Source organism: Lepidochelys olivacea (assembly GCF_965140295.1).
Source record: "Lepidochelys olivacea isolate rLepOli2 genome assembly, chromosome: 1".
NCBI classification, from domain to species: domain Eukaryota; kingdom Metazoa; phylum Chordata; order Testudines; family Cheloniidae; genus Lepidochelys; species Lepidochelys olivacea.
The window spans coordinates 231,553,656-231,570,221 of NC_140411.1; positions in this window are offsets into that span (position 1 = coordinate 231,553,656).

Consider the following 16,566-nt stretch of genomic DNA (forward strand, 5'->3'; position numbering starts at 1 on the left):
AAGCCTTTAATCATTTTTGTTGCACTCCTCTGGACTTTCTCCAATTTGTCCACATCTTTCCTGAAATGTGGTGCCCAGAACTGGACACAATACTGCAGTTGAGGCTTTTTGTGTGGAGTAGAGCGGAAGAATTACTTCTCGTGTCTTGCTTAGTATGCTGCTACTGATACATCCCAGAATGATATTCACATTTTTTTGCAACAGTGTTACATTGTTGATTCATATTTAGTTTCTGATAAATTCTAAGCCCCAGATCCTTTTTTTCAGTCTTCCTTCCTAAGCAGTCATTTCCCATTTTGTATTGATTGATTGTACAGTTGATTATTTCTTCCTAGGTGTAGTATTTTGCATTTATCCTTACTGAATTTTATTCTATTTATTTCAAACCATTTCTCCAGTTTGTCAAGATTATTTTGAATTCTAATCTTGTCCTCCAAAATGACCCCTCTCAACTTGGTATCATCTGCAAACTTTATTCGTGTACTCTCTGTGCCATTATCCAAATCATTTAAGAAGCTATTGAGCAGAACTGGCCCAAGGACAGGTCCCTGTGGGACCCCACTCGATATGCCCTTCTGGTTTGACTGTGAAATATTGACAACTAGTCTCTGAGTACAGTTTTCCAACCTGTTGTGCAGTCACCTTATAGTAAGTCCTTCTAAGCTATGTTTATCTAGTTTACTTATGAGAAGGTCACGTGAGACAGTATCAAAAGCCTTACTAGAGTCAAGATATACGACATCTACTGCTTCCCTGCCCCTCCCCCAGAGCCACAATACTTAATACCCTGTCAAAGAAGGATATTAGGTTGGCTTGATACAATTTGTTCTTGACAAATCCATGTTGACTGTTACTTATCACATTATCATTGTTTAGGTGCTTACAAATTGTTTGTTTGTTTATTTGCTCCATTATCTTTTTGGGTACCGGACTTAAGCTGACTGATCTATAATTCCCTGGGTTGACCTTACACCCCCTTTTATAAATAGGTGTTATATTTGTCTTCCAATCCTCTGGAAGCTCTCCCGTCCTCCATGATTTCTCAAAGGTAATCATTAATGGCTCAGAGATCTCTTCAGATAGTTAAGTATTGTAGGATATATTTAGTCAGGCCCTTCCAGCTTAAAGACATCTAACTTGTCTAAGTAATTAACTTGTTTTTTTTCTATCTTAGCTTCAGATCCTACCCCATTTACACTGATGTTCACTGTGTTAGTCATCTGATCAGCGCTAACCTTTTTGGCGAACATTGAAATAAAAAAGGCATTTACAACTTTGGCCATTGCTGAGTTTTCTGCTATTGTCTTTCCCTCCTCATTGAGTAATGGGCCTAACCTGTCTTTGGTCTTTCTCTTCCTTCTGATTCGGTGGTCTCAAAGTCCCAGCCCGGGGGCCATCTGCGGCCCGAGAACCTCCCCACTGTGGCCTGCAGAGGAGAGATGCATGCAGACACGCTGCCAGCAATCTTTGCTGCAGGCACTGCCCCCCGCAGCTCCCATTAGCTGGGGGAGAGGGACAGAGATATCATCACTAGTTGCCGGGCACAGTCAGCCATAGAGGCAGCATCATTAGTTGCTGGGCAGAGTCAGCCAGGGAGGAACCATCAGTTTTTTCCACAATGAATATAAACAGGTCAAAATACCGAATACAACTATCTGATGCCCACCTTACTGCACTCCTGAAGGTTTCAGCTGCTTAGTCACCGAGGCCAAAAATCAACAAACTGACAGAACTGAAGCGTTGCCAGGTGTCTGGCAAACACTAAAAAGTCTCTGGCAGGCAAAGAAGTTGTATGACAGTTTTATTATTTCTAAGAAATTCAAAATAAAAAATACAATATAAATCGTTTTATTTTTCTGAACAGCATCTTCGGTGACATTGGCCCTCTGGGAGGATTTGAGGACTGGCACTGGCTCTAAGGTAAATTGAGTTTGAGACTCCTGGTCTAATTGATTTGTAAAGTGTTTTCTGGCTACCCTTTATGTCCCTAATTAGTTTAATCTCATTTTATGGCTTGGCCTTTCTAATTTTGTCCCTACATGCCTGTGGTGTTTGGGGTATTTTTTATAATACATCCTTCGTAATTTGACCCAATTTCCACTTTTTGTAGGACTTTTTTTTTTTTTTTTTGAGTTGCAAGTCATTCAAGATCTCCTGGTTAAGTCAGGGTGGTCCCTTACAACACTTCCTATCTTTCCTATGTGTTGGGATAATTTTCTCTGATGCCCTTTAAAAAACTGCCAACTCTCCTGAACTCTTTTCCTCTTTAGACTTACTTCTCATGGGATCTTACTTACCAATTCCCTGAGTTTGCTAACTTCTGCCTTCTTGAAGTCCATTGTCTTTATTCTGCTGTTTTCCCCCCTACCATGCCTTAGAATCATGAACACTATCATTTCATGATCACCCTCACCCAAGATGCTTTCCACCTTCAGATTCTCAACTAGTTCCTCCCTCTTTGTCAGAATCAAATCCAGTATAGTCTCTCCCCTAATCATGTTCTTCATCTTCTGTAATAAAAAGTTGTCTCCAATTGGATAATCTTTGCCCTGCTGTATTGTTTTCCCAACAGATATCTGGGTAGTTGAAATCCCCCATCACCACCAAGTCCTGTGCTTCAAATTATTTTTTTAGTTGTTTAAAAAAAGCCTCATCCGTTTCTTCTTCCAGATTAGGTGGTCTATAGTAGACCTCTACCGTGACATCACCATTGTTTTCTGCCCCTCTTAATTCTTGCCCAGAGACTTTCAACAGGTCTGCCTCCCACTTCTATCTCAACCTTAGTCCAAGTATATATATCTTTGATATACAAGGCAACACCGCCTCCCTTTTTTCCCCTGCCTGTCCTCCTGAGAAAGTTGAACCCTTCTATGATGCATATTTATAAATTAGTTTTATATGGCTCTCAGAGATAGAAACAGACCAGTGTTGCAACTCTGTTAGCATTTTTACCTCAGCTCTAGTAATCCGAAATGGTGACTGGAAGTCCCTGAGTGGTAAACTCAGGAAAGTTCTACTGGATTGTTGCCCAATTAATTGAAAATATAAACATGAAAACAGGACAACCCACTAAGAGCGGTATACATTCATTAATTCATTCACTCATTTGCTTATTCATTCTTCTGCTTGTAAGGCATAAAGTACACACTTCAGTCACCTCTTTCTAGCATGCCCAGTTTTCTGCCAGTGTGGCAACCTGCTCTATATTAAAGCTGAGGTTAGTGAGATTGGCAGTCACAACATCCATCTAGCATGTGTGGGGGCCACCCATGAGGTCATCTCCATCCATCTTTTGTTGGATCAAACACTTAAAATTGGTGGGTTGGTATGGACTCTGGCATATGGAACAGATGGCCAAGCCACCTGAACTGATGTTAAGACACTTGGGTAGACAATGAAGGTATGTTGGTCCAATGCCTAACATCCTCATTCATAACATGATGAAGCCACCATGTGACTTCAATATGTCGTTGTTGTTTCATGTCAGCTGGCACATTTGTGTCACTGTGGTGGCCCAGGTTTTAGAGCCAAACAAAAGGACAGAAGCCACTACTACTTGATAGCTGCACATCTTAATCTGAGTTGATATGTGATGTTGAGTCCACAGAAGCTTCCAAAAAGTGTGCATAACACCTGTAGCCTTGCCAATTCAATGGTTCATGTCAGCAAGGCAACCTCCCTCCTTGGTGACAATGGAGCCAAAATACTCAAATACATTGATGAATTTAACTTCTTCTCCATTGATTACAATGGGTGGGCTAGACATCTGTTCATCAGCCAGTTCATCAGTTTGATGTTCTTTCAGTTGACTTGAAGACCAAGCTTACTTGCTTCATCCATAAATATATTCAGTTCATTGGCTTGTGAGGGTGTGAATATAGCTGTGTCATCTGCCCATTCTAGGTGTGTTATGCAAAAGTCATGCAGCATCACTTCCAGTATGTGGCTAGTGATGGCTTTCAACTTTTGGTCAATAATGGTGTTGAACCCACACATCCTTTATGGATGCCTCTGTTGTATTCAAACCAGTTAGACATTCTAGGACCTAAGTGGACCCAGCTCTCACTTTGATGGTACATTTCTATGAGACACCAGAGGAGTTTGCCAGTCACTCCAGCAGCTTGCAGGCAGAGCCAAAGAGAGTAATAATCAACAGAATCAAAGGAAGCTTTTAAATCAATAAATGTTATATACACCTTATCCTTCCTATGCCAAAACTTCTTTTTCAATAGTTTGTCTAATGGTAAAAAGCTGCTCCATGGTTGATTGGCTGGATGTAAACTTGGTGACCCCCTAGATGGTGTAGATTCCTTATGGTAGGCTTGACACACTCAAGAAGAACCAGTGTAACAGTTTGCTTAGAATGAAAGGCAAAGTGATGCTGCTGTGATTGGAACACAACACAATAATCCCATGGTGCCAGTTGTTGGGTAGTTTCTCATGAATACACGCTTTGGTGATAATATGGGTCAGTCACTACAAGATGGAATCCTCACCATGCTTGATCATCTCGGCAGCTTTACCACAAATCCTGGCAGTATGGCTATTCTTGAGTTTATAAGCTGTTCTTCAAACATCCTTGAGAATGACATCCTCTACATTACATGGATGGGCAGTCACTGGACTCTTCACATCCTCCTGGAGCTGAGGATCTGCAGTTCTGATCGGACATTCTGCTTTGGTGTTCAGTATGTTACCATGTCTATCATTGATGAGTGAAGATCTATTCCTTGGACCAGCTTTTAAGGTGCACAATTCTTTACAGACAGTGCCATAGTTGTTTCTGGATAAAGCAGCTTCCATCAATTGAGACTTATTTGACCAAAACAGCTCATGGTCCTGCTTTAAAGCTGTGTTACACAAGACATTGAGGTGTCAGTATTCTTGGGTGTTCCTGTTTAAGCAAGCCACACACATTTTTCTATGATGTCCAGGATCTGTTGGCTGATCTATTGATGTTTAGGGCTGGGGCATGTTTTCCCCAGCACTTTGCTGGTGACGTCCATAATAGAAGCCTGGAAACGGTCCCACAAGTTATTGATTGCCTTGTGTTCAAGGCTTTCATCAGCAAGGGCTAGAGCTTCAAATTGTTTGTAGGTTTCAGCCTGTATTATAGAAACTGACAGATGCTGCTGTCAGAATGGAAGTCTAAACAACTAATGGAAGGCTTCCTTTGGGTTGCCTTCAACCACAGTTTCACTGTGGCCACGAGCAACCCATGGTCAATATTCCCAACTTCAGCACCCCTGAACACCCAGCAGTGTTCATACAGCTTCTCCACGGAGTGGATATGAGAATGTGCTCTACAGCTTTGTGGGTTCATCCATCATTCGAATACTACAGCCACATATTTATGTTCTACTGTTGGAAATTGGGGTCAGAAACTTGGAGTCTGGTTGCAGCACAAAGCACAAGCAATCGCTTACTATTATTGTTTACGGTTGCTTCCATAAAGAAATCATAGAATCATAGAATATCAAGGTTGGAAGGGACCTCAGGAGGTCATCTAGTCCAACCCCTGCTCAAAGCAGGACCAATCCCCAATTTTTGCCCCAGATCCCTAAATGGGCCCCTCAAGGATTGAACTCACAACCCTGGGTTTAGCAGGCCAATGCTCAAACCACTGAGCTATGCTTTCTGGCCAAGCTGTTCTAACATCAGCTCCCAGCATGGTGTTGGCATTGCATAGCACAATGGTAATGTCGTGAGTGGATACTCTGGTGATGACATCACACATGGCTCATGTATTGTCTATGAGGGTTTTACAAGCTTTCCTTGACAAGGCCAAGACAACACTACCGAAGCTGACGCAGCTGCCACCCTCCCTACTGGGGCTTCGCCACAGATAATAAGAGCCGTTAATAATCATTTAACCAGCACTACTCCAATGGGTCTTGCGCAGTCCTGCCATTAAAATGTTGTATTGGTTCAATTCACATGGCAAGAAGGTAGGAGCACCAATGGTTTTTAGGGTGAGTATGTTCCGAACATCAACTCTATATTGTGTATGAAGGTCCAAAAACCCTGAGTCCATCATTCTATGAGGGGGTTTGTTCTGGGTTGCAGATGGAGTAATGTTTAGTGTGCAGTTCATAGCAGCAAAAACCTGCACCACTTCCCCATAGACAGCAGGTGATTCTGGTTTGTCAGCTAGCCAGGCCTGTGCCACCCGAGGCAAACTAAGAGTAGTAGAAGAGCTAGAAAGCATGACTGGGGAAATCATGCTCCATGAAATGCAGTCTGCAACAGGGGTCCACAAGAAGGATGTCCGTTGCCACCCCCACTAGTAGGGGCATGGATTGGTGGAAAATATTGTGATGCAAGTTAAGCACTGAACAGCTGAGGGCAAGGAGGCTTATCAGGAACCTCCAGAAAGTAGAAATCTCCCATCAGACAGTGGAAATCTGTGTAAGTCAGAAGCTTGTGCCAGATGTTGAATTGTAGAGCACTCCTATGCCAGATACAGATGAAAACAAAACAGGAGGCTTAATCTTGTTTAATGTAAAAACCCCAAACCTGCCATGCTGCACAGTCCAGATGAAATCCAACACACAATGGATGCCAAAGGCACCCGATCGCACCATTCATGAAGCAGCAGAGGAAGGCCAACAGATCAGCTATACAGAAATAAAAGTAAAAGGAGCACAGCATGAAAACAAAGGAAAATATATTTTCTGGGAGCACAATGGAATGTCTCATGCCACATGTGCAAGCACTGTACAAAAACTGTCTCATCCATGAAGAATGCAGCCTGAAGCTTGCCATAGTCCTTATACAAAGAAAAGAAGTTGTCCACACTCCACCAATAAAATGAAGTTTAGCATACTCTGCACACAGAGAAAAGCATCAAGATTATAGTAAAGTGGCCATGATAGGGTTAACTGGGTTCCCCAGCGTGCTACTTGTTACTGGACAGTAAATTCTCTGTGAGATTATAATGAAAGTTATAATGAGCTCCCAGTGAGATGTTGTAACGGAGAGGGCCAAGATGATGCATAAGGAAGGCCTATATCAAGCAGGAGTAGAAAGAGGTATTTTCTTTGTATATGGCATTAGTGAAACTATTACTGAAATAGTGTGTCCAGTTCTGGCATTCACATTTCAGTTAAGGTGTTGAAAAACTGGAAAGGGTTCAGGAAAAAAATCTAGAAGAATGATCTGAGGTCTAGAAGGATACCTTATAGTGAGAGACTTAATAAAATCAATCTACTTAGTTTATTCAAGAGAGAGGTTAAAAGGTGACTTAATCACAGTCCCCAAATACTTAATAAGGGGAAAACACTTCTGATAGTAGATGCCTCTTTAATCTAGCAGAAAAAGGTAACGAGGTCCGGTGATTCCTGCTTAGATGCTGAAGCTAGATGTGCTTTAGTTAACTAGAAATGTTTTGAGAAAAGTTATTGGGCTCAGTACGGAGTAACTGGATGAAGTTCTGTGGCCTGAGTTAAACTGGAGGTCTGACTATATGACCTAATAGTTCCTTCTGGCCTTAAAAAATTAAGATTCTAGACTAACTGAGACTAGAAAGACAGTGCAATTTTTTTATATTGGAAGAATTTACCTTGAGAGATTGTAGATTCTTTACATCAAGGCTGGATATCTTTCCAAAAACTATGCTAGGGCTCAAACAGAAGTTTGGGCTTAATGCAGAAATTGCTAGGTGAAGTTCTATGGCCTGTGCTAAGCAAGAGGCCAAACTAGATGATCACAATAGTGCCTTCTGGTCTTAATATCTCAGACATTTATTAATTAGGTCTACATGTCTTTTAGAGATGGAAACAGACCAGTGTTGTCCATTGGCAGCATTTTTACCTCAGTCCCAGTAACTCAGAATGGTGAATGGGAACGCCCACATGGCAAACTCGAGAGAGTTCTATTGAGAGGTGATCACTTAATATGAATATATAAATAAGAAAGTAGGACTAATAGGTGTATGGCTTGGTGGAAAATATTGTTATGCTAAAGTTAAGAACTGAGCAGGTTCAAGCGATGGGAACAGAAAGAAGCCTATTTGAGCACCCGTTCTCCCAGCTGAAAGTGGACATCTTTATGAATCAGAAGCTTGCAGTAGACTTTGATTAGAACAGTCCTGTACTGAATATGGACTAAAACAACAAAGGAGGCTGCTTCTTGTTTAATGTGAAAATCCCAAGCCTGCTGTACACATAGGTTGAAATCCAACATACAGTGTATTTCAAAGGCAGCCGGTCACACCATTCACAAAGCAGCAGGAGAAAGCCCACAAACCAGCTATACAGATTAGCGTAGAATCGAAAGGAGTGTACTAGGTACAGAATGAAGACAGTGATACAAAGGAAAAGACATACTTTTCTGGGACTGCGCAATGGCACCAGTTGTGCCACATATACAGCAACTGTACAGAAGCAGTCTCCTCCACACAGGATGTAGCCGGCAGCCTGCCATAGTCCCCATGCAGAGAAGGAATGTTTGCCACACTCTGCAAATAAAATGAAACTTAGCATACCCTGCACACAGAGAAAACCACTGAGGTGAACACATTACATTCTGAAGCTAACAAGCAAGTATGGCTCTACTGGCCTCAAAGGATTATCCCACCCTGTGAAGCAATGAGCGGCATGGCCTGTGGGAGTGGAATTTTAATAAGGGGAACCTGAATGCAGAGACACACAAGACAATTTAGTAAAAGGTGATACAGAGAAAAAAGTCGACATTCCCCTGTGAACAATTCATCTTAATGTAAAAACCAACATCCACCAGTTCAGGGAGGCTAAGTAGCATTTGTTTCCTATATTGTGTTGTACTTGCAAAATAGAGGGGATGTTAATGCATCCAAGGTACCTTCATCCTGAATTGACTCCAGGAATTTGCAGCAGGTCATCTGTGATAGCTCAGAATAATCCTAAAGTAGCCTGGAAAATAGTGAGGGAGCAGCACTGGCTGAGATAATCCTACTCACCAGAAAGTGTAATGACATTCTTTTTGATAGTTGTAACACCGTTTATTCTGAGCCCACTGATTTAATGACTTTATTTGTTGGTTGACTCTAAGCAACCAATGTGTTGCTGGATTTCAGGCAAAGAATCTTCCACTTCAGACTCATTCATCCAAAAGAGCTCACTGTCATGGGACTATGGAAAAGTTACTGGAAGAGCTTTCCTCGAACGCTGAACATGGAACTTTATTAGAATAAGGAATATGGCATTATCTTTAAAGCTACTTTCTCAGTGCTTTGTGTGTGTGTGAGAGAGAGGGCGTCGTAAGCGAGTTCAGGCCCGGTTTAAAAAAATATTTCAAAAGGAGCTGGGTCACTGAGGGGTCAGAGAGGTGGGGTGAGAAGTGGAGCCAGGTTGCTGAGGTGCTCACATTACATACTGTTTTACCAAAGCAGCTGCTCCCAGATTATGTTTTACCAGAGTTGCTCCCTCACTATTTTCCCCACTACTTTAAACACTGAAACTCATAATATGTATAAATGATAGAATAACCACCAAAAGATAGTCTGGCACATACCGGTGCCATACACATATTTGTACTGTGGGTACTAGCCTCAGGTGCACTGACTGTGAACACGGCTCTAAGTCACCTGACCATCACCCATGATCCTGGGGCCAGACTTGTCTCTAACACAAGTTAGAATAACCACTGGGCTGTTCTAATTTCCATTGCATAGACCAGTCCCATAGGGACCATTCTGCTGACCCAAGGTTGCTGGAACACCGCATGCTCTGGCTGCACTCCAGTCCACCCCAGACTGTCCTTATATGTAGTTGGTGTTACATTGCCAGCAAGTTCCCCTGTAACAGGGGAATTCCTAATTGCTGTGTTAGGGCAGCCTTAAATCCCTTTTGTACTGGTGGAGGATTTAGTCTGGGCTGAAGATCTGGGTCCATATTGTTTGTTCTCTTTGACTTTTGCTCTCCCTCGTTTCTGCTCTCTTTTCAGTGTTTCCTAAGTGGGATGTAAACCTAGTCTCATTTGAGTCAGAGCTGAGTTTTTGAACCCATGATGTTGAAGTGAATATAGAATTAGGCAAGAAAAGTTTGCCCATCACTGGTTAAATCATCCACAGTTACAGAGAAAGCTAAAATTCTGGATGCTATTGCTTTTGAGGTGTCCGAAGTTGGAAATTATGTCTTCCTCTATTGAGGCTGCCTACTCCTCCTGACGTTAAAGCTTTTACCAAGTTGTTACTCAGCCCTGGTCTACGCTATGAGTTTAGGTCGAATTTAGCAGTGTTAGTTCAATTTAACCCTGCACCCGTCCACATGATGAATCCATTTTTGTCGACTTAAAGGGCTCTTAAAATCGATTTCTGTACTCCTCCCTGATGAGGGGATTAGCGCTGAAATCGACATCACCAGGTCGAATTTGGGTAGTGTGGACGCAATTCAATGGTATTGGCCTCTGGAAGCTATCCCAGAGTGCTCCATTGTGACTGCTCTGGACAGCACTTTCAACTCAGATGCACTAGCCAGGTATACAAGAAAAGCACCGGGAACTTTTGAATTTAATTTCCTGTTTGGCCAGTGTGGCGAGCTCAGCAGCAGCGGCGACCATGCAGTCCCAGAATTGCAAAAGAGCTCCAGCATGGACCAGACAGGAGGTACTGGATCTGATCGCTGTATGGGAAGATGAATCCTTGCAATCAGAACTCCGTTCCAAAAGACAAAATGCCAAAATATTTGAAAAAATCTCCAAGGCCATGATGGACAGAGGCTGTAACAGGGGTCCACAGCAGTGCTGCGTGAAAATTAAGGAGCTCAGGCAAGCCTACTAAAAAAACCAGAGGCAAACGGCTGCTCCGGGTCAGAGCCCCAGACATGCTGCTTCTATGATGAGCTGCATGCCATTCTAGAGGGTGCCCCTACCACTACCCCACCCCTGTCCGTGGAGGAGGAGGATAGCGCATGACAGGCAAGTGGAGAAACCGTTCTCCCTGACAGCCAGGAACTGTTTATTGTCCTGGAGCCAGTATCCTCCCAAGGTGGGCTCCCAGACCATAAAGCTGGAGAAGGCACCTCTGGTGAGTGTACCTTTGTAAATATAATACGTGGTTTAAAAGCAAGTGTGATTAATGATTAATTCGCCCTGAAGACTTGGGATGCATTCGCGGCCAGTACAGCTACTGGAAAAATCTGTTAACATGTCTGGTGATGGAGCAGAAATCCTCTAGGGACATTATTAAGGGGACATTCAGAGGTGGCAGTTCCTGCTGGGCTGTTTGCCTGTGGCTGAAAAGTCATCCCTGCTTTTAGCCATGTGGGGCGGGGGAGAAGGCGTTCATGCTGAGCTGTTCACATTTGGGTGGCAGGGATCTTCCCTGATACTTGTCACGTGGTGGGAGGAGGGGTGAAGTGATCATCCCAGAGAATTGGGTTTGTGCTGCACATTAACCTGAAAACCGCAGCCCCTCCTTTTAAATGGCCAACCCAATGGGTGCTTGGTATGGGAAAGGAGGGTGCTGCTGTTTGAAAACATTCCAACCATAACCACATGTTATGAAGGTTGAAGAAGCTGAAAGACTGTGGCTTACCATGGCTGCCTGCAAGCCGAATTCTGTTGCCTGGCCCTGCGTGTGTGATGTCTCACACCAAACTGGCAGGCCCTCAATATAAGAGGCAAAATGCAACCTTGTACCGAAAGCACATGTGCTATGTAATGTTATCAGCGTGGTTCACCATGAAAGAGTCTACCCTTTGTTCTCTAAAATGTGTCTTTTTAAATACTACACTCCCTTTTTTTCCTCCCGCAGCTGAAAATGTTTCAACGCTCCCCCTATCGCCTCTGTCCCAGAGGCTAGCACAGATAAGAAGGCGAAAAAAACGCACTCGCGATTAAATGTTCTCTGAGCTCATGCAGTCCTCTTGCACTGAAAGAGCTCAGCAGAATGCGTTCAGGCAAACAATGGCAGAGTCCATGAAAGCAGAAAATGAATGTGAGGACAGGAGGGAAGAGCAAGAGGAGAGGTGGTGGCAGCATGATGAAAGGAGGTAGGATGCAATGCTGAGGCAACTGGGTGATCAAACTGATGGGCTCCAGCATCTGGTGGAACTGCAGAAAAGGCAACAGGAGCACAGACCACCGTTACAGCCCCTGTGTAACCGCCCACCCTCCTCCCCAAGTTCCATAGCCTCCTCACCCAGATGCCCAAGAACGCGGGGACGGGGGGGCCCCCTCCGGACATCCAACCACTCCACCCCAGAGGACTGCCCAAGCAACAGAAGGCCTGGCCAGTCATGAAACTGGTTTTCAAAGCTTCTCTGATGCGAAGCGTGTCCTGCTGTGCTCTTCTAATCGCCCTGGTGTCTGGCTGTGTGTAATCAGCGGCCAGATGATTTGCCTCAACCTCCCACCCCACCATAAACATCTCCCCCTTACTCTCACAGATATTGTGGAGCGCACAGCAATCAGCAAAAACAATGGGAATATTGGTTTCGCTAAGGTCTAACCGAGTCAGTAAACTGCACCAGCACGCTTTTAAACATCCAAATGCACATTCTACCACCATTCTGCACTTGCTCAGCCTATAGTTGAACAGCTCCTCACTACTGTCCAGGCTGCCATGTCAGACAACATGGAGAAATTCGCTATTGAGACAATAGCAGCAGAGCAGAGTTGCAGTGGAAGCGGTGGATGATGATGGTTAAAAGTTCTACTGCACCGTCTGCTGAAAGCAGTATGGCGGCTGCATGGAAAAAAGGCATGAAACGATTGTCTGCTGTTGCTTTTGCGGAGGGAGGGACAACTGACGACATGTACCCAAAACCACCTGTGACAATGTTTTTGCCCCATAAGGCATTGGGAACTTAACCCAGAATTCCAATGGGCGGCGGAGACTGCGGGAACTGTGGGATACCTACCCACACCGCTCCGTAAATCGATGCTAGCTACGGTAGTGAGGACACACTCTGCCGATTTAATGCGCTTAGTGTGGACATATGCAATTGACTGTATAAAATCAATTTCTAAAAATTGACTTCTATAATATCGACCTAATTTCATAGTGAAGACATAACCTTGAAGTAATAGAGCCCATGCTAGAAAAATACAGTAAGAGAATCATGAAAAAACATTTTTTAATGCTTAGGCTAGGTGTTGTCTGAATGGTTCTATGCCCTACAGCTTAACTACAAAGACTGCAGTAGTTCTGGTTTTCATGCCATACAGTATGAATGGTGTGACTTCAGATCCATACCTTTATTTTAGCTTCATTCCACAGAGCTAATGCTGGTGGGGGGAAATATTTGGTCCTCTTAGATTAAAGGGGCCAAAGCCTGATGGGCTGAGGGCTGCACTGACAACTTGTACCTTTAATAACAATTTTAAAATGTTCATAAAAAAGTTCTTGGTGCCCTACCAATTAATGAAGGTTACATATGATGACCCAGCAGCAAATAGTAGTTATACAGAAAAAATGAATTACCTCCACCAATAATCGAAACAGCCCCTTCAGCACCATCTTTCCCACAGCCCCTCCTCCAGGAACATCCCCTTAATATTCCTCAAAAGCCCTGTCAAGTAAGTGTCCTTTATAGCAGGCCTAAAAGGGCATCAATTGTGGCTGTTTCAGCCCAATGGGGAAGTTCCAGAGGCTGAGACTCCTCTCTGAGATACCAAGAGGAATCCAACTGGAGGGCAGCTGCTGGCCACAGCTGGGGCAGTATGGTGTGGGAAGAGAGGCATTCTCTCAGGTAGGCAGGTCCCAGGTCACTTAGGGCTTTAAAGATCATGACCAACACCTTAATCACCACTAGCGGACCAATACACAGCCTGTTCAGATCCTGGAGCACTGGTTTCACGTACTCTCAATGAAATAGTCAGTAAGTGAGCTGCTGCATTCTGCACCAGCTTCTGTCTCTGATGTCATTGCCTTGAGGGAACAAAGTTATAAATAACTTTGCCAGTGCCACATTTGAAAGGAAAGGTTTCAACTTGCTAACCAGGCACAGAGGGTAAAAAGTGGATTGGGTTACTCCTATGATCTAAACATCTAGCAGCAGCTGAACGGCTGCACTCCCTCTGCTGCCGCCTTCACTGCTCTCATCAACACCTCAGTCTTATCTGGCCTGAGCTTCACCCAGCACGCTTTCGTTCAGTCTCAAGTGGGCACTGAAGAGCAGAACTACATTATCTGAATTGGACAAGACAGGGGCATACCGTTCGGGGGTCCTTAGCATATTGAAAATGCCACATTCCATGCCACTTTATTAACTCTCCTAACACCCCCAAGTACACATTGAACAGGAATGGTGACAGAATGGCACCTTGTGACACGCCACACTTGATAGCCCTTACAGAAGAGGAACAATTGCCCACAACTATATACTGAGATCTTGCTGAGATCTTGCCCCACGTTCTTGCTGCTATGTAAAGCCTTCAGAATCCCCTCAGGTCTATTAGTTGATTGTTATGGCTCATGCTCGCCTCTGTCCTTTGGTGTCTAACCAGTAGCCTTGCAAGTCAGGCCAGTCTTCTCTGTATTGTCATATACCTGGGTCTGTCATATGCCTTTTCTGGAAGATGTAACAGGCTTTCTTCCTTCCAGAGCTTCAGCTGTGCCTCATTCAAAGTTGTGGCTCCTTCATCTTGCATTGGAACCTCTGCCACACAGTCAATGACTCTTTCTGCTGGTGTCAAAGCTGTTGCTAGACTGGCATGTTTTTGTTCCCCAATCCTGGCTTTCTTGTTGCCACTGTCCCAGCTCTATCTCCCAGACTGGGCATCAGCGTTAGTGCACTGTATAGAATTACTAATCCAAACTGACATTGCAGGACATTGCCAAACAAAAACAAATAATAAAGATATGACTGCTTTTCTCGTAGCAAAGATGGATCGAACAGAGAAACAAAACTGAGGTAATGGCATAGGGTAATTCATAGGTTTGTTTTTTATAGTGTGTGTTTTTACCTTGGCAGAGTGTACTGAACACAGTGTAATGAAGAGATTTAGATTTTACCCATGATGATCCAGAAGAGGGAAGGAATGCAGAATGAGCGACACAGAGAGGGAGAGTAAAGGTTGGAACATGTAACATCTCCCAGACCTGCAAATAGAACATATTTCTTGTGTCAGCATGCTCGGAGTGAGACTGCCCTGAGATGAGTTCTGATCCCTGCAGAGCTGGGTCTATTTTTGAGAGAAGAGTTCTTCCCTGGGAAGGAAACTGCAGTACGTATCTCATAGCAAAAACAGCTTGCAAACAGGAACTGTGCCAGGTTTGCAGAGTATTAGCTCTGCTAAGTGCAGATGCTTGCTGAGTAGAGCTGTATGAATGATGATTCAGTGGCTGAACTGAACCATTTTAAAAAATTGTTTTGGCTTATTTTAAATGAGTTTGGGGGGGGTGGTTTGTTTTTTTTGTAAATCCAAACTCAAAAAATAATTTTTTTTGAGTCAAATGCAACATTTTTTTTTTTTTTTGGCCCAAAACAAAATGTTTTGTTTGTTTTACCCTCTTTGCCTTCTTCAGCAGTTTGGGGGCTTGGGTGCTTACAAGGATTATCTGTGTCTGTCTCATTTAATCATTTCCCTGCCACTGCAGAGGCCTTGAGCACTGGTGCACCTCAGGCCTTCCTACTCTGTACCTATGACACATACTAGTGCAGTCTCCTATGGGCTGTAATCCCTTGGTCTAATTTCGGTTGTTGGGTTTGGCATAGATGTTGTTGAGTTTAGTGGTGTTGGTGGCCTGTGTTACACAGGTCAGCCTAGAGGCACTGGAGGTCCCTTCTGGCCTTAAATTCTACAACTTGATGACTCTACATTTTAAAAAAAAAAATTAAATCGCAGTAAAATTCTAAATGAAAAGATGAACCAAATGAAAAAATCATTTGAAAATGTTGAAATGACAATTTATCATTTTTTTTTCAGAGATTTTTTTTTTAAATGTGCTTTTAGTAAGCAGCCAAGGGTTGCGAGCAGAGGCCTGGAGCTGCTGACTCAAATTTCATTTTATTGGAATGTTTCTCTTGTATGAAGCATTAAGAGTATGCCAGCTGAGGAAGTAGGCCCCCCACAACAGCTACATAGCCAAACGAGATGATTAGTCATTTTTTACTCTGTTTTACACTTTCTTATTCTGCTGCAACAAATAGCAGCTGAGCTGAATATAAACAGAGGCTACTTTTTAACTTCTTTGTATTTGAAAATAAATGCATTTGTATCTGACTTTAGAGTTTCAGTTTGACATTAAAGGGAGAAGTTATTGTGCAAGAACGACATTTCAAGCTCTCTTGTACAACACCACATTATACAACACAAGCGAAAAGAGAGAGAACACAAGCATTCCTACAAGTTGTTTAAAATGTCCCCATTACTACAATGCAAACTACCGTTTATTTTATGAATAATAGAATCCTTAGCTGGTGTGAATTGATGCAAGTTCCTTTTGAATATATTTTACAGCTATTCATAAAAAGATACTTGAATCTGGAGTTGCCCTGAAACAAGTGACATATGATGTTACTTAAATCAAGAATTTCACAGACTGGCCAATGTAAAAAAGAACCAGGACTTTAATTGAAGCTTTCACAGAAACATCTGATATTAGGTGTCAAACAAATGAAAAACTTGCTACCACAATTA